The 22,871-nt window shown below is 42.2% G+C and overlaps 1 protein-coding gene across 7 annotated transcripts in view; it reads left to right on the top strand.

Annotated features, from left to right (window-relative positions):
- The window catches only part of FOXN3 (forkhead box N3), a 205,468-nt gene that overhangs the window by 81,323 nt on the left and 101,274 nt on the right, over positions 1 to 22,871 (top strand). The gene's annotated exons all lie outside the window — the stretch shown is intronic.

Genomic DNA, 22,871 nt, shown 5'->3' with positions numbered 1-22,871 from the left:
CACACACAGCAAAGATGATGCAAAGTGTGATAAGCAGCACTGAAAGAGTGCAGGAAGTCAGGAGCAAGCTGCTCTTTACCCATTGGGCTGTGGTGAGGTTGGTGAGTCCATTTCTCAGCTGTGTTTGCATTCCCTCGCTTCCGACTGTTTGCTCCATCATCTTCCTGGCACGTGAACTTTCGTGTTTCTGTGACAAACAACTGATCTGGCTGGATTTATCTTTTACTCTTCTTTTAATTCTTGTGTTGCTTTTCAGCTTAAGTCCCCAGTTCAGGTTACAGTGCAGTCCAGGTAACAGTTGTGCCAACATGACAAGGGGACTAGAGATAATGGGGAGACTGGGCATTGCTAGTTGGGGTTGCTGACACAAACTATTCTTTACAGAGGAAGGGCTGGCAGCTGCATGATGCACTGCTGCTTGGTGGGGTAATGGATGTAGTCCCTGCCCCAAGGTAAAAGTAAAGTACAAACAGAAGTTTAAATGAAATGGGACGCTTTCTTCTGCTGGAGGTGTTTGTTTTGGTTTCCCCTTAGGAGCAGGACTGTGCTGTTTGTTGTTCAAGTGACCTGTGTTAGTGACTCCTCTTGGTGTTTTACAGCAGATTTGAAGTGGTCAGAATCTGAGCTGCCATTGTTATGCATGAACCCTGCTGAACCCGGCTGCCTGTTCCCTTTCCTGGGAGGTGGAATTGATCTGGGGCAAGCCCCTCTTCAGCTCAGACTGGCACATGTGTTACTACATAATGAAAACTCCTTGTATGATTTTCGTTTGGGTTATTTTTCATTGGGCTAATTTAGCTGGATTAATTTTCATCTCCCTGTTTAGTTCATGGTTTCTGTGGTTAGAGGAACGCCAGTGTCAGCACAGGCCATGGGCTCAGCTCTGTTTAATCTGGCGTGAAGCTGTGCCTGCGGCTTCCAGCCAGCTCAGAGCTGACCTGGTGACAGCAGGAGAAGATGGGGAAGGGAAGGGGTGAAGGGTGCTCACACCTTTGATAGCACAGGCTGCACTTAAACCACTGGGGCTGCTTGAATGTTCAGTCAGATATGTGCTCAGTGCTAGTTTGGGTCCGTAAGGTATGGGTGAAATGGTGGAACAAAAACTGCACCAGCATGTGTGCATATGTGTGTTTTTTCAAGATTTGTTGCTGTTGCCCAAGGTTCTTAATTTTGGCAGTAGAGGTGGCTTTTTTTTTTAGAGGTGGAACTGTGCTGTGCATCCTCTGAAAAGCTTTTATGGAAGAGGAAAGGATGTCTATAAAATCAATTGTCAGGCTTTTCCCATGATGCTGTCATTACGTCCTCATCACCTCCTGTGTTTCTTCCCAATTGTCAGAGAGATAATGAAGTGCCCGTGTCACTGCCAGCAAAGGAAGCATAGATCTTGTAGCTTCATTCTGGTTTGAGCACAGGAGGCCTCATTGCTGAAGGATGCACTTTTCCATGTCCATTAGTGAATGTGGTGAGGCATGCCCCTGAGCACCAGGCCCACGATGGTGGGGCTTTGCTAACTCCAGCCGTAGCTGAACATCAGAGATGAGCTGGGTTTGCTGGTGTGACTGAGTGTATGCACTTCTGTCTTGCACTTCTGTTCTTCAGCAAAACATCAAAGAATCCATTTTAATTACTAAATATGTATCCTTTAGACTTCCCCCTTCCTTTCCTAAAAGGGAAGTGTTTTACGTTGTCTGATAGAGCCCAGAAAATTGTACTGTGTGGCTTCTTTTCCTGGGTGAAGACCTTGAGAAAAAACACTTAAAAGTCTTGGTCATAACTGAGCAGTTGAAAATTATTGAAGAGTTGAGAATACTCTTCAGGCAGCCTGAAGCAGCCTTTGAGTTGCTGGAGAAGCTACCTTTCTTTGCTCTGGGTTCAGGCACAGGTTCCCACTAAACCGTAGTTCAGTCCTGCAGCATGACTGTATTTCTGGTAGAGTCACTCACAGGACTGGCCCTGGCAGGGTCTGGGCAGCAGTCTGCAAGCTGCTCCTTCTGTGTTATTTTCAGCTAATTGCTGAAATATCTTCATCCTAAATCTGGTTAATACAAATGAATGGGGTGGAATAACATAAGCCAAAATCCTTATGAAGAGGGGACTGTGTGTGACTGTTTTTAATTTAGCTTGTTGTCATTTGTATGTTGAGCAGTGGTGGGTTAGCGTATAAAAGTAGTTGACTTCTGTCATTGCAAGACTGGGCAGACTTGCTAGATGAGGTCATGGTGCAAGCACTGCATGTAGCTATAATGAAGCAGTACATCATGAAGCTCAAAATGTCCAAGTGCAAGGTGCTCCATCTGAGTTGGGGCATTCCCAGTTATAAGCACAGACTGGGAGATGAAGTCATTGAGAGCAGCCCTGCGGAGAAGGATTTGAGGTTCTCGCGGCTGAAAAGCTGGACATGCACCAGCAATGAGCACTTGCAGCCCAGAAAGCCAACTCTGCTGGGCGGCATCCAAAGCAGCGTAGGCAGCAGGGCGAGGGAGGGGATTCTGCCCCTCTGCTCTGCTTTTGTGGGATGCCACCTGCAGTGCTGCATCAGCTCTGGGACCCCCAGCATGGGAAGGACATGGACCTGTTGAAGAGGGTCCAGAGGAGGGCTGAAGATGATCAGAGGGCAGAAGCATTTCTCATGGAGACAGGCTGAGAGAGCTGGGGCTGTTCAGCCTGGAGAAGAGAAAGCCACAGGAAGACCACATTGCAACCTTCCATTGCTTAAAGGGGACTTACAAAAAAGAGAGAGAGGGACTTTTTTACAGCTAGAGAGTGACAGGACAAGGCTGAACAAGTTTTAAATGAAGAGGAGAGATTTAGATGAGATGTTTGGAAGAAATTCATTACTGCGAGGGTGGTGAGGCACTGGCACGGGTTGCCCAGAAACACTGTGGGTGCCACATCCCTGTAAGTGTTTAAGGTCAAGCTGGATGTGGCTTGATGCAACTAGGTCTGATGGATGACATCCCTGCACATGATGGTTGAGTTGGGACTAGCTGATCTTTGAGGTCTCTTCCAAACCTAACCCTTCTGTGATTCTATTCAGTTACTCTGGTGAATATAGATTTGTTTAAGAAGAAGCCCCATGTGGCTGCCTCTGGGTAAGTTTTGCTTAGCAAGCATCTAGGGAAAGACGTGGTCCATGCTTATATGTGTATTTAAGTCAGTAAAGCTTTTTATCTCTAAGTAATTTGCTGTTATCTTTTGATACATAGTCTAGTATTTTTAATCAGTACAAGTCTGGTACTTGGTAAAGGAAGATACTGAGGAAAGTTCATTTTTATGAGATACATGAGAATTTTACTGGTTTTGTGATGCTTCTAGTTTGTCAGTTTTTAAATAGTTTAGAAACAATGAGATTTTTGCTTTCTTCAATAGCAGCAACTAGCTTGTTAGGATTCAGTAGTTAAATTTTTGTCTCAAGGAAAAATCTATTTAGCTTCCTAACATCTGTCATACAGTCTAATTCCCAGTTAAAGTCCCTTCCCCAACCATTCCTCACCTGCTCCAGTGTCTCAGAACTGGCTTAAAGCAGGGTACCCTCTCAGCTCCAGAGATGGGAAATTATTATGGATTGACTGGGAAAGAGAGGAATTGCCAAAATTTATTGTCTGGCAGTACTTCATTGGCAAGCAGCAGAGAAACATGAGTGGTTGGTTCAGGTGCAATTATGAGTCCCTGTTCCTGGTACACGAGCTCTGACATCCTTAAAGGTAAAGTGGATCCTGAATATGTGCTTGAATGATTTTTTCCAGTCTTGTAGCTTAGTTTTTTGAACTTAAGTCTTGTGTGTCTTTTCTCTGGCTTGGAAGAATTCAGGCACAGAAGTAATACCATATGCTTTCTTTAATAGTGTGGGCAAAGGAGAATATTCTGGAGGACCAGGCATGTTGCTGTTGGGAGAGCGGCCCTGTGGATGATTTCATCAGTCTGGCTGCCCTGGGACTAACAGGCCTCGTAGATGGGGATAAGAAATACCTTCCTCAGTTGCTGCTTTTAGCAAGAGCTTCCTGAGATATTTTCACTTAAGGCAAAATCAACATCCAGGACTGAAGCTCACAGCAATTCTTACCTTTAATTACACAAGAGAGCGTAGAACACTTTGGCTCTGTCGTGCCATTGTGTCCAAGACTCCTCTTAGCCTGCAGCCTTTGGATCTCAGTGATCAGGTGGCTGCAGCTGCTGAGTTCTTTGGTAGTAGGGATAGTGCACCCACACATGCTCACCATCACTGCCGTGTCTGGGTGTTTATTGCAATGGCAATAAAACAGTGGTCATCCTTTCTGAAGAGTAAGCACATTTATAAGAGTCTTGATGCTGACAAAGTTTATCTACATTCTGGCAACAAAACTGGCTTTTAAAGAGTCCTAAATTTCTTGCAGCTGTAAGTGGTGTCAAATTCATCAGTGATAGAGGTCACATAACATGAGCAACAGGGGAGGGAAAGAAAGGCAGTGACCTTCCTGCTTTGGCAGACAGCATTTTTTCCTTCTGATTTTTTTGTGGGTCATTGTTGGCCCTTCTTAGCCTGAAACATTACTTGGCTTTTTTCTGTTCTCCCACCAATTTGGGCTCCTGACTTCAGAAAAGCTGCTTTTACTCTTCAGTATCAACAACAGAATTGGGACTGAGAGCTGTGGAAAGTAGCTGTTGTGGCCATAAATGATGCTTCTGGGTCCTTAGTTATCCATAATAATAATTTTGGAGACAAATTGTTAAATTAATTTAATTCTGTTTAGTTGTTCACATTTCATTTGGGCTCTTATGGAAAAATTGTCCTGGGAACTAGTGTAGGAATTTGTGGGAGGATTCATTCTAAGGATCTTAAATGTGAGTGGGTTTTTCCTTGTTGCAGTAAAAAAGAAACCAAATTGCTGCCCTTAGCCAGTGACTTAAGATACCAAAACACTATCTATGGCATGCTGAATTGCTATATTTCATTGCAGCAGTGAAGAGTAGCAATTTACCACTAGCTGAGAGCTCTCAGGATTTTGAAGCACCAGTGTAACTTGCTGAAAGACGACTGTTGGTAAGCAGAGAAATGAACAGGCTTCTGTACAGGGAAGTCTCAATAGCATGGAGAATTGTCTGTGGCAGTACGTGGAGCAGAAACTTACTGATGGAATTTTGCATAAGAGAATCTAGTTGAATGGTGAATTCACGCTCATTCAAGCTTTGAGCAGAAGATTAGCCTGTGCTCCAGAGCTATGTTTATGAGATCCCACAGCTGCCGACTTGTGGGAAGGTACTGAGATGAAGCAACTATTATGAATATATTTCTGAGTTTACAGTTGAAACACAGTGTCTACAATGCAACTTGCAGGGGCTGTGTGGGTTAACGTAGGACTAGGGTTAGTTGGTAGCATACCTTATCTCCAGCTTTCATTTACATATTTTTATCTCTTTTCCTCACCTTTTATTGTGGAGAGTGGGAACACGTCTCGTGGGTTCTGCATGCTTCAGTAAAAATAGGGAAATCATTCATGAAAAGTTTTGGTTTTATATTAGCGGGAGGGATATTAAACATCACTGTTAAGATTTAGTGGTTCAGAATGTAATAAATGTAGCACTTTTGCAATTAGATCTCTTTAAATAGTTGAGAAGAACTAAACAGACCTTGCAAGGACAAGGTCTTCGTCTTTAGAATTAAAGTCCTTGCCATGCAGGAAAAGCTGTGTTTGAAGGATTCTCCTCATACCACTGCTTTGCAGTGCCTGGTTGTGTGCAGCCTTCTCAAGCCCCAGAAAAACGGAATCACTGCACTACCAGAGATCATCACTGCTCCTGGGAGCACTTTGAAGGCTTTTGGTGAGAATGTTTGATTCGTTTAAGAACTGCCTGCTGCCGATGTATATGGAGCTACAATTATACTTAGGCTTTGGGAGAGTACCATGGGTCAAAAGGTATTCAGCGCTGCAGGAATTCCATTCAGACATAATATTTATAAATAAATTTAACTAGAAATTATTATATGATTCTTACATAATTCCACCCTTCCTGAAGTACTTGAGGGCTAAGGGGCTGCACATTAACAGAATCATGGAACATCCTGAGTTAGATGGGATCATTGAGTCCAGCTCCTGGCCCTGCGCAGGACACTCCAAGAAACACTCTGTGCCTGACAGTATTGTCCAGACACTTCTTGAACTCTTCAGGCAGGTGCTGTGACCACTTCCCTGGGGAGCCTCTTCTGGTGCCCAGCCACCCTCTGGGTGAAAAACGTTTTTCTGATATATTGGTGTAAGTAGTTTGCTGGCTTTTCTGCATAGCTGAAGTAAGAAGGAATGCATGGTGTGCATGGAAAGCACAGGTTTTCAGTCTCCAGTTCGGAGAGATGGGAAGTTGGAGTGCCAGGATGTGGCTGAGATGGCTGAGAATTAGACAAATGCTGGTGTTCGTACTGTTGCATGGTTTGCTTTGAAGCAGTAGGATGAACTTGTCCAAAATGTTTTTCCTATTTTGGCAATTAATGTAATGCATTTATTTTTATGCGGTTGCTCATAACACTAATTTGTGTTTTCTCTCTTACCCTTCTTCTATACAGATGAAAGTTTTTCCCTTCAATGCTCAGGGTTAAATATACAGACCTTGCTTTTGTGAAAGAGTGTAGGTTTGGTTTACAATTTTATATTGATATGTAATACTTTCTAGACTTCTGTCTGCATGGCAGAGAAAGAGGAAAGACGCTATTACGGAGACAAATTGCACAGAAAATTCAGTCTGGTGCTAGCTCCCAGCTCTTGAGACAAATGCGATTTTATTGTTCATTATGTGCCTCCCTTTTGTGCTTAAATTCTTTTTTTTTTATCTTTCTATATATATGTGTGTGTATATAAATACTTTTTATGTATAAAAAGCATTACAGAGTCACACTGTTTTTTTAGATCATCCAAACACTTTTAAGGTAAAATGGGAGCAAAAATTGGGTTGTCAGATAGAGCTTTCTGTCTGCTTATGTTTCCTATGCCAGGAAAGTGAGATGCTGTCATAGTGGTACCTCATAAATCACGGAATCACAGAATATTCTGTGTTGGGAGGGATGCACAAGAACCTTCAAGCCCAGCTCTGAAGTGAATGGCCCAGACAGGGATCAAACCTGCAAGCCTGGCATTATTAGTACTATGTTCTAACCACCTGAGCTAATCTCTGCAGAGTTTCCTTGGGAAAGATGTGTTGCCACAACTGGTTACCAGTTAGTCTGAACAGGTAACTCCAAATTAAATGTATTAACTAACCTAAACCATCTCTCTTGTTTTACCAAAACAAAACAGCATTTAAAATTTAGTAAAACACCTCCACTTTATCTAATTTTTTGTTGTTTCAGGTTTTGCTAAAACACCTGTAGTATTTCACTGTTTCTTGGGCAGTGCTGCATTTGTTCAGATGAATAAAGGTCCTTGCTCTTGGCTTAGCAAGTCTGCTTTGATGTGTCATTTGCTGTTAGGTTGTAGAGCTGACTAATTTTGAATTTGGGAAAGCAGAAATGTAATTATGACCCTTTCCATTAAGAGACAAGGTTTTCAGTCATTCTTGTTTGAAAAAAAAATAAAATTTTCATGTAGAAAGCTTTGATTTTAATTTGTAGCAATGAAGTTGTAGGAAAGGTTTTGCTTTTTCATCCTTTTCTTCTGTTACTAGGAAAATATCTTTCTCCTGACAGCTAAAATACTTGCATTATTTTAATTTCAAAGTAAATATGCTTGTGATCTAACCATTTTTGCTAATTACCTTCTGCTCTTTCACCAGCACTCAAGTTGTGCTTGCCCTCCAGTAGTATCTAATATGCCGAAAATGTATTTGGCTTGGGCTGATGGGAAAAGAGTCTGTGTCTTAATTATGATAGAGTTATCCGCTTGTGTGCCACATCATCTTATATTTATTCCTCTTTCTATTTATAAAGGAGGGTTTGCAAGCTTGTTGAATTGGCACTTTGGATCTTTGATTTAGACATGCATTTAAAAGAGGAAGAATTTGCTTTGCCAGTGAACTTGCCTTTTTTTTGATAGTTTTGACTATCTGTTGATTTGTGTTTGGCATCAGGTGAAAAATTAAAACATCTCTAGAGTGATTTAAACAGCTTTTCAGTTCATGCCATGTGTAGCTTCAGGCCTTGCACTGTGTACCAAGACACACTTTTGTTTGAAAAGGAAGGGAATTTTGCAATTGCTCAAATAAATTTTCTGCTTGTGTTGCGTGGTTTTTAAGTCAGACCAAGTAATGTTAGCATCTAAGGGTGTGTTTGTGTAATAAAATGAATGGGTATGATAAGAGTGGTGTGGGAGGCTATTTATATATAGAGATTTGTATCTTAAAAGTTAAGAAATTGGCTTAAAAATCATGTTGTCATTTAAAGCAGTGAGGGGAGGAGCTGTGTGCCTTACTGTAGAGCCTTTAAGAACTTTTACAAGGTCTTTTATAGAAGCAAAGACAGCTGGAAAGGTTGCTTGGTTTGGCCCCCACCATAATTTTGCACTATCTCATGACTTTCTGATAGAAACATCTAGAATACCAATATGCTAAAAATGCTATGAATCAGCAACATTAAAGCCAGATTCTGGAGGGTGCAATAAAGCTAGAATATGTCAAGTTTCTTTCAAACGCTTGTGTTAGTGGTTTATTTAGTATTGCTTGAGAAAGTCTTTTGCAATAAAAACACAGAAATTACAGAAGTCCTTCACCATACACTACAGATGTCAGCATTTGTGGTTGTTGGGTGCAACTACGAAGAGAGACGGACCCTTTGGAGCAGCCAGCCCTTTTTATAGGCTGGTGCTTTGGAACTGGTATAAGTGGCTTCCTCCTGTGGGTGCAAGCAGTGGTGAGTTTTCACACCACCAGCATCCTGAAAGGCTGGTTACTGGTTTTCAGCAGGGTTTGATACATGATGCAGCTCTGAAAGGTAAGATGACTGCTGTTGAAGTGTTTCAGTGTTGGTAGGATGAATGGAGTCAATGTAAGGCATCCATTCCTCTCTGTTCAGCCTTTGGATAGGGCCTTCAGCAGTTCGGACTTCAATTTCTAGCTATGCATTTTTCTCTGTAGGGGTGTTTGTATGTTAATTTTGGTTGCTTTTCACCTTCAGCTGTTCAATTCCAATTGCTGTTTCTGTGATTTCACCCCCAACACACATACCTCGGTTCTCTTTTTTTTCCTACCTGCGTCATCTCTAAATGTAACTGATCATAAGCGTCTGTCTGAGGAATGCAGGGACAAGTGCTTTCAGTCATTGTTGCACTGTACTGGAAGCACATTTGCATTCTGAAAAAGAAAAAAGTTGCAGCCTTTTTTTGAAGCAAGATTTTCATTTGTAAACCATATGCTATTTTTGCCATGTCAGATATAAAGGCTTCCTGTGTGAAACAGATCAAGAAAAGGATCACAGGAGACCTGGAGCAGTGACTCAGGTCACAGCAGGCCTGGTTGCATGACATCTGTGTCATCAAAATAGCCTTGCTTTGGCATCCCTAAATGAGATTTTCCTTTCCTTTAGATGGTAGATCTGTTCAAAGGCTTATTGGATCATTAATGATTTGGAGGAAAACAACTTCTTAACCTTCTGAGAGTATTATACATCTTTTCTTCTTTGTTACTTCTGAACTCATATCATCATCTGATGTTGGGCAAGTTGTCGATTTTCATCACTGGAGACTGCTCAGAAATTGTTTCTCCCTGTTTCCTTCCACTCCAGGGGCATGTTAAGTCAGATAAATTCATACACTGATGTTTAATCACTGATCACTTATCACTCTTGTGCAATATTGATCAGCAGCCTTTTTGTATGCAATGATCAGAATGAGTAATAGCTTCCTAGTAAACATCGAGGAGTGGGAGGGTGAAGATGGTGCCTTAGCCCCATGTAGAAGTTGACACAGGTTTTTTCCAGAAGTGTCTAGACTCCATCCAATTTATTTTTTCTTTCCCTGCTCCAAACTCTTTTTCTTTCCTTGTTCTGTTCAAGCCGAGTATCAGTCCTTTCTGTAGATGGTGTGTCTTTCAGCAAGTGCTCCAATCCTCTTCTCAGGGCTGCTGGTGCTGCTGAGGTTGTTCAGTGTCTCATTTTCCTGAGGAGCCTGTCTTTTTTTCTTTGAGTACACTACAAACACACACAGGCTTCTATTTCATGGGGGCGTCCTGTGGACATCATACTTGAAAATGAAAAATGACTGTGAGATAATTCAGTTAAGAAGAAGCCAGGGAAAACCCAAATAGGCAGGGCTGTGGTGTGTAGGTTGAAAGCTGTTTTTTAACCCCCTCCTTCCTCCCACTCTTTCCTTACAGGGTAAAAGACCCGGTCTGTGCCTGAACTTGCTATTCTAAAGAACCTCTTATCTGCACACAGTGACTGATGCTCACATCCTGTTTGCTACCAGCTTAGAGTGCCCTGAAGAGGGACATTTCTATTTCTGCTGGGTCTGTTTCAGTGAGTTTACAGGCTGGCTGGCTGCTGCTGCCTCTGTCATATGCCTTTTGATTCTCTCCTGTAAATTTGAGGAAACTCACTTCTTTACTGTTTCTATTAAATAGCAAAATCATTGTGGGATTTGGAGTGGTATCTGGAAAAATGAGGTAGACTTTTAAACAGAGGAATAATTTATATTGAGTCAGGATTTGGTTAAGTATTTAGACTTGGATTAATGCTCTGCTAATGTAGAACTAGTCTGCCCAGGAAATAACATGAATAAACCTGTGAATTCTATTGTCAAGCTGTGGGTTTTGATTAGGGACTTGCTATCTTCCTTGGAAAAAATTGTAGATTTAAATATTCCTTTTTTGCACACCAATGAGTTCAGATATTATTTCTCTAATGTAATCACTTTGCTGTGTTTAAAAATAAACTATTTGTACAATTTCAAATCTTTTTTACTGATGCAGGTGCTCAGGGAAACTGATTATCTGCTCTGAAATGCACTTGATTCAGTGGCTCATGCTGCAGAAGTTTTCCATGACAAGCTTTGTTGTGTCTGCCACTTTTAGTATTTTCCCAGTTGCGACCTGTGTAGCCATGCTTGCAAAAATGCAGTCACCTAAAAAACCAAAGACAAAAAAATCTTACAGTTGTCAAGTCTGTTTTGAGACCACTGTGTGGAGAAAAATATTAAAGGAAGTCTTCTTACAGTTTCAATGAAGCTTACTGTGAATTAAACTTTGAAGACTAAGCAAGTTCATCTTCTTGCTCTTTTTGTAAGCCTTGGCTTCTGCAGCAGACTTAAAGTAAAAGTGGGAGAAAATATGTCTGAATGAATGGCTCCCACAGCAAAAAGTTCCTACATTGTTCTTTTTAGTTTACTTCACCTTGAGGATGATTTGGATGAGACCTGACCAGTGTAGCTTTCTGTCACTCCCTGCCACTGCAGGCTTCTGCTGAGAAGGGCACTTCTCAACTGTTTCTCCCTTCCTGACTTCGGGGTGGGCTTCTCATCTCCTGGGTCTGGGTGCAGGTTCCCCCATTATGGCACAATGGGGGCTGGTGTCCTGCATTTTCAGGGAGGGTGAGGGGACTCTGCTTACTGCCAGGGTGGGAATGCTGTGTTTAATCCACATGCCATAGTGTCTCCTGTTTGTGCTTGTGGTAATACCGTGGCCCTGCCTATCTCCAGCCATCCATGGGCTGGAGGTGGTGTGGGAAGAAGCTTTGTGCACTCATGCCCTGCTGCCAGAGGAGACTAAAGGTACAGCTAGGACTGGGAGAGGATGCTTGTGGTGACCTGCAACATGGCAGTCAATGGAGACAGGTACAGGTGGTTTAGCAGCCCACTCCCTGTCTCTGCTTGCATATATAATTTCCTTGCCATCTTGAGATTGGAGCCTTCCTATGTTGGAAAGCTCTGGTGCAATTGAGGTGTGTTTTTGACTCTCCCGGGAAGGCTTTTATGGCCAGTACTCCAGAAGACACAGGAAGAGGTTATTGCCATAGGTGGTAGTACTCTTACTCTGCAGATGGTCCCAGTGAGGGTTTGTTGCTCTCTGGCCATGTGTAGGTTTCAGTGCTGTGCCTCTCAGGTGAGATTTCTTGCTCAGTTAACATTACAGTAAATATGAGATGCCAAATCCCACTAGGTGAGGAAAGCCCTCTCCCACAGGTGCTGCAGTTCCAGTCCCACCAGGGTTCCCAGTGTGTAAGAGGGTGTGTGTGTGTACCATAGGTTGGGTTTTGACCTCCCCACAGGAGACTAGTTTGCTCCTAGAGCTAAACTGGTCTTTCCCTGGTTTGTCTTCATTGCAGAGCCATTGATCTTACTGTTTAATTTAGGAGGCATTTCTCCAGAGGCTTGTAGTAGTACCTGGTGTTTGGGTGGAAGGAGGATTTGTGTAGGCAGCTTGCAAAAATGCCAAGTCACGGTGAAGCCCCAGATTTTTTTCAGTTCATGAGGTTTCGGGTTATGACATTTGAGCTGTTGAGGCTCCTGAAGCCAGGCCCTGCCCTGATGAGTTTGTACTGATTTGGACTGTGTGAACGAGATGAAAACTTCACTGCAGTCATGCGTTGCTTCATTTTGGAGGATGTTTGCAGCATGGGGAAGTGTTTTGCTTTCTGGGGTTTCATTTAGCCATGAGAAAGAGGAGGATGAAAGAGGAAGATAGTAAAAAATAAGTATCTCTAAACCTAACATAGAAATGGGACACAAGCAGAGTAGAATGCGTATGTAAGTAGCCAAAGTAATGTGTGTATTGATGGATTTGGGTAGCACTGAGGTCTCTGTTGCAGGAGGATGGTTATTCTTCAGCGTGTGTCTGCTGGAGGTGACAGGGATCTGTTGAGGCTGCTGTGTGGGGCTTGGGATGGAGCACAGCTTTGTTTCTGTAACGAGCCCAGGGACACTTGGGAACTCCACATCCAGGGAACCTCTCAAACCATTTATCAAAGTGCCTGGTTTTTTGCCTCAATACATCGTGCAAACCAGTATTAAACACTAAGCAAGGAAAAAACGTACATTAAATAAACAGTTATGAGGGAAATGGTGCAAATCCATTAGCTTTTGTCATGTCTTCCTTATTTCTATTTTTATTTGTCATGGATAATGGATTTAGTACAACCTACTCCCTCTCACACATTTCTGCTAGCTGTTAACCCCTTCCCCTGGAAATTCACACACTGGTTTATTTCGTCATTAATACAGCAGTAGGCAAAAAGTGACCTGTAAACCTTTGTCACAGATATAAGTGTTGAATAATTTTTTTTATTATCTGTTCTGTGAAGGGTTGTGTTTTAAAATTGTACCTATGTTTTCATATATGATATGACTATACATTTGTAAGAAAAGGCAATTTATGTATTTTCCCATTGTAGATAATGTAGATAATATGAAGGACATGGATAACCTGTGGGTATTTAAATTAGTGCACCTCTAACATGAAATTAGCACACCTCACTAAATGGACTATTGGTGTGGAGTCTGGGGGTTTTTTCCTTTCTGACATGGATTTTATAGGTGACCTTGAGGACTTCTTTTTTTATTCTTTTGTTTCTGAGTCTTCTCAATTTTCTTTTTGATAGTGTAGGGATAATTAAGCTTTCCATGTATACACAGAAATTCTATAGGCTGAAGCAGCATTATTAATGCTACTTGCTGCCTGATCTCCCTCAACTATGCCTGTGATTGCCCATCATGATGACAGGCTTGTCTTCTGGGCTCTCCTGCTTTGCCAGCCCTGTCTCCCTGCATCTGTTTGATCTTGCACTTCATTCCTCCCTCGCAGTGTCTCAGCCTGTCTTCAGCACTTGGACTTTGCCTAGCCTGGGGACACTTGGGCAGTGTCTGGGGTTGCTAGGTACTGGCATGAAACAACATCAACTCTATAGAGGAGGCAGGCGTTGTTTAAGGGCAGTTAATGACACGGCTTTCTTCAGCTGCTTGCAGGGTTTCTGTGTGGCAGCCTGATAGCTTTGTGTGGTGGTTTCCGTATAAACTCGGGGAGATATCTAACAAGCTAAATAGGACTCTTGGAGTTGGGCAATGTAATGCAACACCTCCTGAGCCTGTTGGAGGAATTGTTTTATGATGAGAGCAGTGGGAAGCTAATGTGGTGTAGGAGCTGTTAGCAGTCATTTTGTGTGAGCTTACCTGTACTAATGGACACTTGCTGGTGTGCTGGAGGAGCAGTGGACCGGCTGTGCCTATGGGTAGTGGGTCATCGTGACTGAAATAGTGGTAGAGAATCATTCCAGACCTGGTGTTGAGGTGCCCCTTGCAGGTTTGGGAACCTGGATTCTAGATACATGCTTTGGGTTGGCAGTCTTGGCTACAGCTCAGACTTACTGGGTGTCTAGGTCATGCACTGGAAGACATTCCTGACTTCTCTGTAAGGGGAAGTGCCGAGGTAAAAAATTGCTTAAAAGGCCATGAGTGCTTTCATTAGTGTAAAACCCAAAACCAGTCAGTCCCATGCCAGTGTTTCTTTACTCTACCTGTGGCAGATAGACAAAGCCGTAGGGTCTGTGTCTGGGACGCTACTAATGGGGCTCTCTCTGCAGGTTTGGGTGGGGGGTGGACAGCCTCAGAAAGCACTGCTGCAGAGGGCTGGGCCCTGCACTCTGATAGCACAGACAAGCACAGAGGTACAAAGAAAACTGATGATATGTCTTGTGCCGGTGAGACTTGAACTCCTTTAATATTGGAAGACCGCTGGACAGTGTGCCTTGTGGTAGCACTTTGTTTCATTGCAGGATGTTGTGCTACATCTTGCCTCTGAAATACGTTCAGTTTTTTTGACTATGGAATACTGTGGCCTTCCCTTTCCTCAGCTGTTACTTCTCAGTGCTGATCCAGCCTCTTTATTCCCGTATCATTGTTTATTTCTATGTTTGGCTTTCTCTTTTTTAAATTTCATTTTGAGACAAAGTAGTCCTTTTCCTTTCTAACCATACTTCCATTCTCAGGGAAGTAATATACCTACCCAGCCTCTCCAATGAAAAAGACAGTGCCCATTTTGTGACTGGAAGAACAGCAGAGATGTGGAGGTGGTTCATGTGGCTGCATCACTTGGGGAAGAACCAGGCCACTTTGATAAAGTCAAATCAGGGGAATAAAAGGTTGATGGCTGGGTTTGTGTCTGGGGTAGCTCACTGAGAAGGTGAGCTAAAATACCAAGAGATGAGCGTGAAAACAGAGACTTGGACTTGCATGATCTGAAGTAATGGATGTTTTTACTTGGAGCAAAATAAGATTTAAAAAGTCCCAACCTTTTGTTTTCTTGAGTAATGCTGATGATTTTTTGATGCAACTGGCTTGCTTGGGTTGAACACTGTACTCCAGCAAAGTTTTGCATCAAAACTTAATTTCATGCATTAGTTGAGCATATGTTTATGGTCATGTAATTGTGTTTTAGCTAGTCTCTTCACACTTCTTCACCTTTGTGCTTGAGCTGAGCTATGACTGCTGCTTTACAGAGAAAAGGTTGAAAACATGCAGAAGTGTTTGTGAGGGTTTTGTTATGTTGCATGCAGATACTACTTCGGATTTACTTCTTGGTGTCAAGCGGTCACCTAACATTCATTGCCAAATTTTCCTTGGAATAGCAGGGGAGATCTCTAGCTCTCTTAAATTTCTAGGCTGGGGAATTTTTATGAAAATTAAAAGCTTAGTAAGCAGTTGTCACTGTCATTAAGATGCAGTCAAGGTCTTTAGTGCAGTTCTTTAAAGCTGGACATAGAGAATTTCATTGGTCTGTGCTAGAAATGTTAAAAGAGAATGGAGAAAATCTGCCTTTAAACTGCATGAATAGTTATCTGTAATTTTTATGTAAGATTGCAGTGAATGTGAGGAATGTGTTTTGTAATAATAGGAATCATTGGCAGTGGCTTTGTTTTTCTTTCTTTAAGAATTCTGTAGCTGTTGTACTTGTTAATTAAAAAAAAACCCCAAAAATCAAACCAAACAAAAGAAAAACAGAAAAAAACTAGCTGACCTCAGATGATTCAATGCTTTGTCTGTTTCTGCAAATAAGTTCAGTTGTTTAAAAAAAGGAGTAGCTAGAGAACCCACCAGACTCATATGCAAGGTGTAGGCAAGCTGTTACAGAGGATAAAGTTTTAGTATTATCTGTGACCCCCATAAAATAACTACTTAAAACTGGAGAATATGTGTAGGAGAGCTGAGCAGGCAACATTATTCTTGATAACTTGAAATACCAATGAGTAAAAATAAGCAATAGTTTTAAACAGACCAGCAGACTAACTTTGGCATCTAATCTTAAATCTTTCTGAGTGCTTGCCAGACAAATAGTTGAAAATTTGTTATGTAATATATTTTCCAAGTTTTGATACTAGTATGCTAATTCTGATTCATGTAAATGAAGGAACTACAGTTCTGAGTTGGTTCTATTTTGGGAGTGATACCCTTCATTTGGAGGAGCGTGATGCAAACATGAGGGATGGGTAGTTGAACTAAAAAGTAAGGCGCGTTGTTCTTGTCACCACTGTCTGCAAGTGAATGGCATACAGCTGGCCTTTGAGCAGTGATCCTGGTTGCACAGGTTCTCTCTCCTTGGATATTTAAAAATATCTCTGACCTTGCTGTTGTAGTGCTGATTCAACACAGCATCAGTGGTCACAACAGACATGCATTCTCTAGTCTTGGTGAAGTTTGCAACACGAACCACTTCTTTCACATAGTGCCAGCACAACGCTTGCAAACCTTCAAGAGTAGAGGTATATTTAGTGAAGTATGTGCAATTTGTGTTGTATTGTGGGGTGGCTTTGAAGTCACTTGGCAGGTTTCTTTGCTTAGTACAAGAAAGTTATTTAAGCAAACCATTCTCTCCTGAGGTGGATTTTGGAGTGATTATTGTGTTCCTCTCAGTGCACTTCAGAGCTGAAGACAAGGTGTCATAAGGTGCAGCTCGGAAAGTATTTTATTTGCCTTCTTTCTGCTTCACCATTTCCTCATGAAAGTACCTCATTTTTCTTGTTAAGTACATTTTTTCATAGGGTGAGAAAAGGGGAATTTGTGTTTAGGAGGAATTCCTGATGATAATTTGCTGGGTGACTGCAGTGTCAGGTGGTGAGTGAAGTACCCTGCTCTTTTTGTGGATAGACTCTTCCATCAAGCCTTTTGTGCTTTTGCAGGTCCTTGCTGCCTGACAGCCTTGGGTGTACTCTCACCACCCCAGAGGCTTCCTGCACAGGTGTGAGCAGTCAGCAGTGACAAAAGTGTCAGCAAGGTGGCTGATGGCTTTGTGCTGCTATATTATATGTGGTACATTCATAGAAGTTGAGAAATGTGATTCTGGTCTAAAACAATAATATTTTTCAAATTCTGCTCCTGGATGTAGTTACTCAAACAGTTGTTTTAAATTCTGTGGTGACGTGTAGTTCTATCATACAATTATTTGGTTCTGTAGAAGGCCTTCTGTGCTCATATTGAACACGTGGACCTGTAGAAGCTGTTGGGCATTCCCATGGATAAGCAAGGTGGCAAATATGTGTGAAAGGTTTGATTCAAGCCTGCTGTTGCAGCATAACTGGACACAATGAGCTCAGGATAAATATTTCTTTAAAGAAAGAACCTTTAATACCCAGTAATCTCTCCACTATTACTTGTAAAGAGATCACCTGTTGTAACAACAATTTCATCAAGGAGAGAAAACCTTTTGATGGTGAATTACTGACAACAAAAGGTTCCTAATCACTGCAAAAGGTATCCTTAATGATATTCACAGGTCCTCTGTTAACGACTGCAGCAACCTACACTGAGTTAGGCAGGGACAGATGTCACAGTGATGTGATTTCAGTATTTGATAGCTTGGGGCTGCAGATGTTTTTTGGAAATGCCCTTTTTTGAGTAATGGGAAATTTCTGCTTTTTCTCATTGCTTTTATGGTTACTGAAGCCAATGGGATGTACTTCTCAGATGGTGTACATCTGCACCCCTCAGTCTGTGGAGCTGCCTGATTCATGCCGCTGATCATTTTGGTTCAAGAAAGCCTAGCCATGGCCACTCATCCCCTCCTGATTTGACAGTGGAGAAGGGCAGATCTACTCAGTGGGCAGCTGTTGTTTGGTAGTAGCAAGGTCTTTAACTCAGAGCTGTTTCAAAGTTCTCAGCCTGCTGGCATAGCTTAGGTGCCTGAGCTGAGCTGTGGAGTCACTTGTGGGTGTCTTGTTTTGGTTTCTCTCCTCCCAGCCTCCAGGCACCTGCGTTGGTGCCCAGCCTCTCAGTGTCCCTGGCTTCCCATGCACAGCCTGGCCTTGCCCTCAGGGCTGTCTGCCAGCCTTGCTGCCCAGCTCTCCCCTGTACCCATGCTCTGTGTCATACTGGTTTTGTCATTTATCTTACAAGCTGCTTTGTGTCCAGCCAGAGTCCTGGTTTTCATTTTTCAGTGTGCTGTTTCACGAGGTGAATCAGGATGTGTCACCAGGGGTCCTGCTGCAGAAGGGGAGAGCTCCCATTCCCCTCCCTGGCTTCCCACATCCCTGGCTCAGCTTTGCCACAGCCCTCTGGATGCTTGTCACACCCTTCATGTGAGCCAGCTTAATGAGTATAAATTACATCAAATTGTGTGAGAAAAAGAGTTTTCTTTGAGGAAAAAGACTGAAATGGGCTTATAGAAGAAGGCCCAGGCACATGCAAGGCATCAGAGAGGGAAAAAATCTTCCTTTTAGCAGATCGCCTTTAGGGTTGTATTCCCTTGGGGACCATCTTGGTGGTGATGCTGCTGCAAGAGACATGGGTACCCAGAGCTGCTCCTTCCTGGTGCACATTCAAAGTGAGTATGTTACCAGAGTTTCAGAAGGGAAAATTTGGAAATGCCAGCGTCTCCTTTAGCCCATATTTTGTGGTTTCTGTGTCCGCTCTCTTCCCAAAGCTTTGTTTTGGCCAGACTTGTTTTTATGGCAGTAAAAAGAATAACTCAGTGAAAAAGGTTCCGTTCTTAACACCTTTCAAGTCCGTGCTAAAATAACCGGGGAACAAATTTCTTCAAATAAACACTATCTGGAATGTTTATATAGATGGATATATGCAGTACCAAAATCTGGCCATGCAAACCCAATGCAGTGGGTTGTATATTTTTTCCCAGACACTGGTCTCGGAAAGAGCTCAACACAATTTTTTTAGTTGAGCTTTGGGCAGGCAGTTAGTTGCAAGGTTCTTGTAGGGAAAATCTTTGTAATGAAGAGTTTTACTAGTGGGTAATGCTATTAATTCCCAACTATAACAACTGAAAGAGCTGACAAGCAGCATTTTAATTATTTAACATTTTCAATCTTTTTCAATTCTAAAAAATGACCAAACATAAAATACTAATAGGTTGTGTGAAGTAGTATTTAAAAACTTTTAGATGCAGTCCACTGGAAGAAAAAACCAAGTGAGCGTTAGAGTGGATCATGTTCCTTTTCATGGCAATGCACTGACTTCAGTGGCTGAGAGGGAAACAGAATTGGATATTTGTGATACAAGAGAGCAGATTTATTAATATATAAATTGGGAGTTAGTACATAATATTGTGCTCAATCGACATATATATTAAGTGATTTAAAAAGGAATAGCAATTTCTCCATATAAAAGATAACAAGGATTTTTTTTTTTAATAAAGTATTCAATCATGAACTTTCATGGGATAACTCCTAATGTTTCTGTCTCTCCCCATTAGCACCTCTGAAATAGTTTACCTTCAACTGTAGTTTACTCTTGGACCACATGAAGAGGACTTCTAGTGACATTCCCCATTTTTTAATTACTTTAACCAGGAATCAGTGCAGAAGCTGTAACCTGTGTTTGGCAGGAAGAAGGTGGCTGTGCCTGACCCTGGGAGGAGTTGGCATGTCAGGAGGTCTGAAAGCACTCCAAGTGCTGTGGATGTTATCCACTCCTCAGTCACTTGTTGCCTGGGAGACAAATGTAATCCAGAGATTTTTTTGGTTTTTTTTTGACCCTTCCTTGCTGGTTTTTGATTGGAGTCACTATTGACTTTTAGCTTGGAGGAGGTAGTGAAGCAGCACGCCAAGTGTCATAAGATGGAAATTAATCACTAACCAATGGGTCTGAGCTCCAATGATTTCCTTTCCCATGATTGCTCTGTATATAGGAGGACTAATGACACATCTGAACAGACAGTTAACAAAGCTCTTCACACCTCCACACAGTCAAGAAGGTTTCTTAACCAGATGTCACTTAAGTTTTCCTTTTTATTCATGCTTTGTTATGTGATTGTGGAAAAACAAAAAATAACTGTCTTAAAAGAGGACATTGCAAAGTTGGCAAGCTTTGCCTTAAATGACATTTGTTTTTGCTAGTAAATTAGAAGTCAGCTCAGTTGCAAATGTCCCTGTTTGGGCACCAGCTGTTGTGGTCTGGGCGGTGGTCTGGGTGCCATGACCTTCCCAGAGAAGCATCCTTGGAAGGACATTCTTGGCACACAGGCACTCCTTGCCCTGCTGAGAGTGATCTCAGCTCTGAGCCCTGAAAAGGGCTCTTGAGTGATTGCAGCTCTTCGGGCAACATCTGGGTGACACGGAAGGAGGGACGGGAGCCTCATGTGGTATTCTGCAAGGAGCCTTTATTCTCTGTCCAGGAACAAGGAGAACTCCAGCCACCACAAAGGGGTCAGGGATGACTCCGGATAGTCAGAGGGGTATGGGAAATACGGGAAAAGCAAGGGGCGGGACAGAACAGATCAGGACAAATCAACTGAGGGTTTGGGGTGGAGCAAAAGGGAAAGGGCCAGTGGTGTACATAAAATTTGCGTGGGCTGCAAGGCGTGCATATGACACGGCTCTTGTCACCTTGAAGGAGGAACTCGTCTGGGAGTTTTCTCTCCAAGGGAGAGTTGTGGGTTCTTTGTTAATTGGCCCACTGCCCTCCACATCTCCCCTTTCTTTATTTATTAAAAATGCCGCGACATAACAAATCTGCATTTCCAGTGTTTTTTCTTAACAAGGCATGTACTTCTCAATATTTTTTTTTGAGAGTTCCTGTTTTTCAGTGAGATTATTTTTGGCTTTTGCAAGAATCTGGGCAAGCCACACAAATTTATCTTAACAGTAATGAAAGGTTTTGAAGTCACTGTTCAGTAGTAAGGCCCTCAGCTTAAACTAACTGGTAGGTTTTAGGGAGTAATCTCTTCCAGGTAGATGAAAAGTCTGTCTTGGAAGTAAATGAGAAAACTAAAGTTTGAAAACAATATGTTGTGTTCCAGTAAGTACAAATAAGGTATATGGTATTTAAGTGTAGCTTTTTTTATAAGCTTATCCCATGCTGTAAGAAGTAAGGAATCCAGTGAAGGTTTTCCCCTGAAAAAATGTTCCTAGTTTTGCTTATTGCTTGCTTAAAAGGAAATTTTATGTTCTTAGTCTGGGTCTTGGATACAGCATGGAAGTGGAATCTGGGATGTTTGGATTCTATTTTTGACTCTGTTCTTTGCCTAAAAATCACTTACTGGGCTTATCATGTGTCTGGCTCATTGTCCCATATTTAAGAGGGCTAAGTGTAACAACTTCATTACTGTAGACTGGTTTGAGAAGTGTGGTGCACAGCATTCACAGCTGACAGCAGCACTGGATCTCTCAGTCACTGGCTGTAGAGCTGAAGAGTCTTGCTTGCTGTCTCTCCAGCCCCTTGAGCCTGGGGCTTTTTGGCCATATCAGGGCCTTTCTTCACTTCAAGAGCTGGAAGATGTCTCCCCTTAGACTCTCCTGTGGCCTCCTGGTAGGGCACCTTTGGGCAATAAAAGGATGAATGGGCTTGAACCCTGGAAGCCATCCTGAAGAGTCTTGACCCCATGCTCCTGTTCCACCAGAGCAGCATGCAGCCGTGCTTCTTTCTGACAGAAAACTGTCACAGCTCCTGTTGGTTGTGTTGCCTGCTCTCCTTTTCTTTCAAGCCAAGTCTCACATGGCACTGAAAACTTTCTAGGTGCACACACAGCCATCCAGTGACATCAGAGAAGACTTTCCTCTTTCATTTATTTTTGGGTAGGAGAATTTAGTACAGATTTGCTCTCTGGAAGCACTTTGCATGTTGCACTGTGTATCCTAAAGCTGTCCACGGGGCAGAGGAGCGCCTAGGAGGTGGTAGGGCAAAGATACAAGTTTTCAAAAGGAAAAAAATGTCTGGTTATGGTCTTCTAGATGGATTTAAGAAAATAATATCCCTCTTCTGATGTGATTCTCTGTGTGTGTGTGTGTGTGTGTGTGTGTGTGTGTGTGCGCTTGTTCTTCAACACATTAACTGAGAGCTTTGTTTCACTGATAGAAGTTTAAGCAGAGAAAAGGGATGGTCCTGGGTTGAGAAGCAGCTAGAGGCAGTAATGCTGGCTCCCCCATCTCTTCCAGAAAACATCAACACTTACCAAAAAATCTTAACATAATGCCTTGAAAGCCTGCCAGTGGAGTTCAGTCAACAGTTAGGATTGGTGTTTGCTTTTATGTATGTTCAAGCAGAGCAATGCTGCTCCTGAACTATCATTCCATATGCTTTCATAGTGAAGCCGAGGCAAAGTTTTCGTATTTGAGAACTCACACAAAACAATCCAAAATATCCTCAGCCTGACCTCACATGGGATTGAGACAAGAAATGAAATTGCACTGCCTGTAACTGCAGAATAAACACTGAATTTTAGTGTAATCTTTGCCTTACAGATTGACTGCTTGTGTTCCTTGTATCTAGAAAGAGTAATTACAGTAACTGCTGTTTTAGCTGATCACAATTTCACAACACCCTTAAATGGTTATACTGTGATTATACTGTGGCCTCTTTTTTTGTTTTTGGTTAGTTGGTTTGTTTTGGGGTTTTTGGGTATTTTTTTCCCCTCTGGGGAGAAAAGATGATTAATTTCCTCTTGTAGTATAATGGCATTGATGTCATGTGGGTTGGAGGATTAAGTCCTTTTATTTTTAAAACAGTTGCTAGGGTGTTTAACCCCATCCTTTTTGGCCTTGTTTC

The sequence above is a fragment of the Poecile atricapillus genome, chromosome 1, assembly GCF_030490865.1.
Source record: "Poecile atricapillus isolate bPoeAtr1 chromosome 1, bPoeAtr1.hap1, whole genome shotgun sequence".
Lineage (NCBI taxonomy): Eukaryota > Metazoa > Chordata > Aves > Passeriformes > Paridae > Poecile > Poecile atricapillus.
This window is presented reverse-complemented; position numbering and strand designations above follow the sequence as displayed.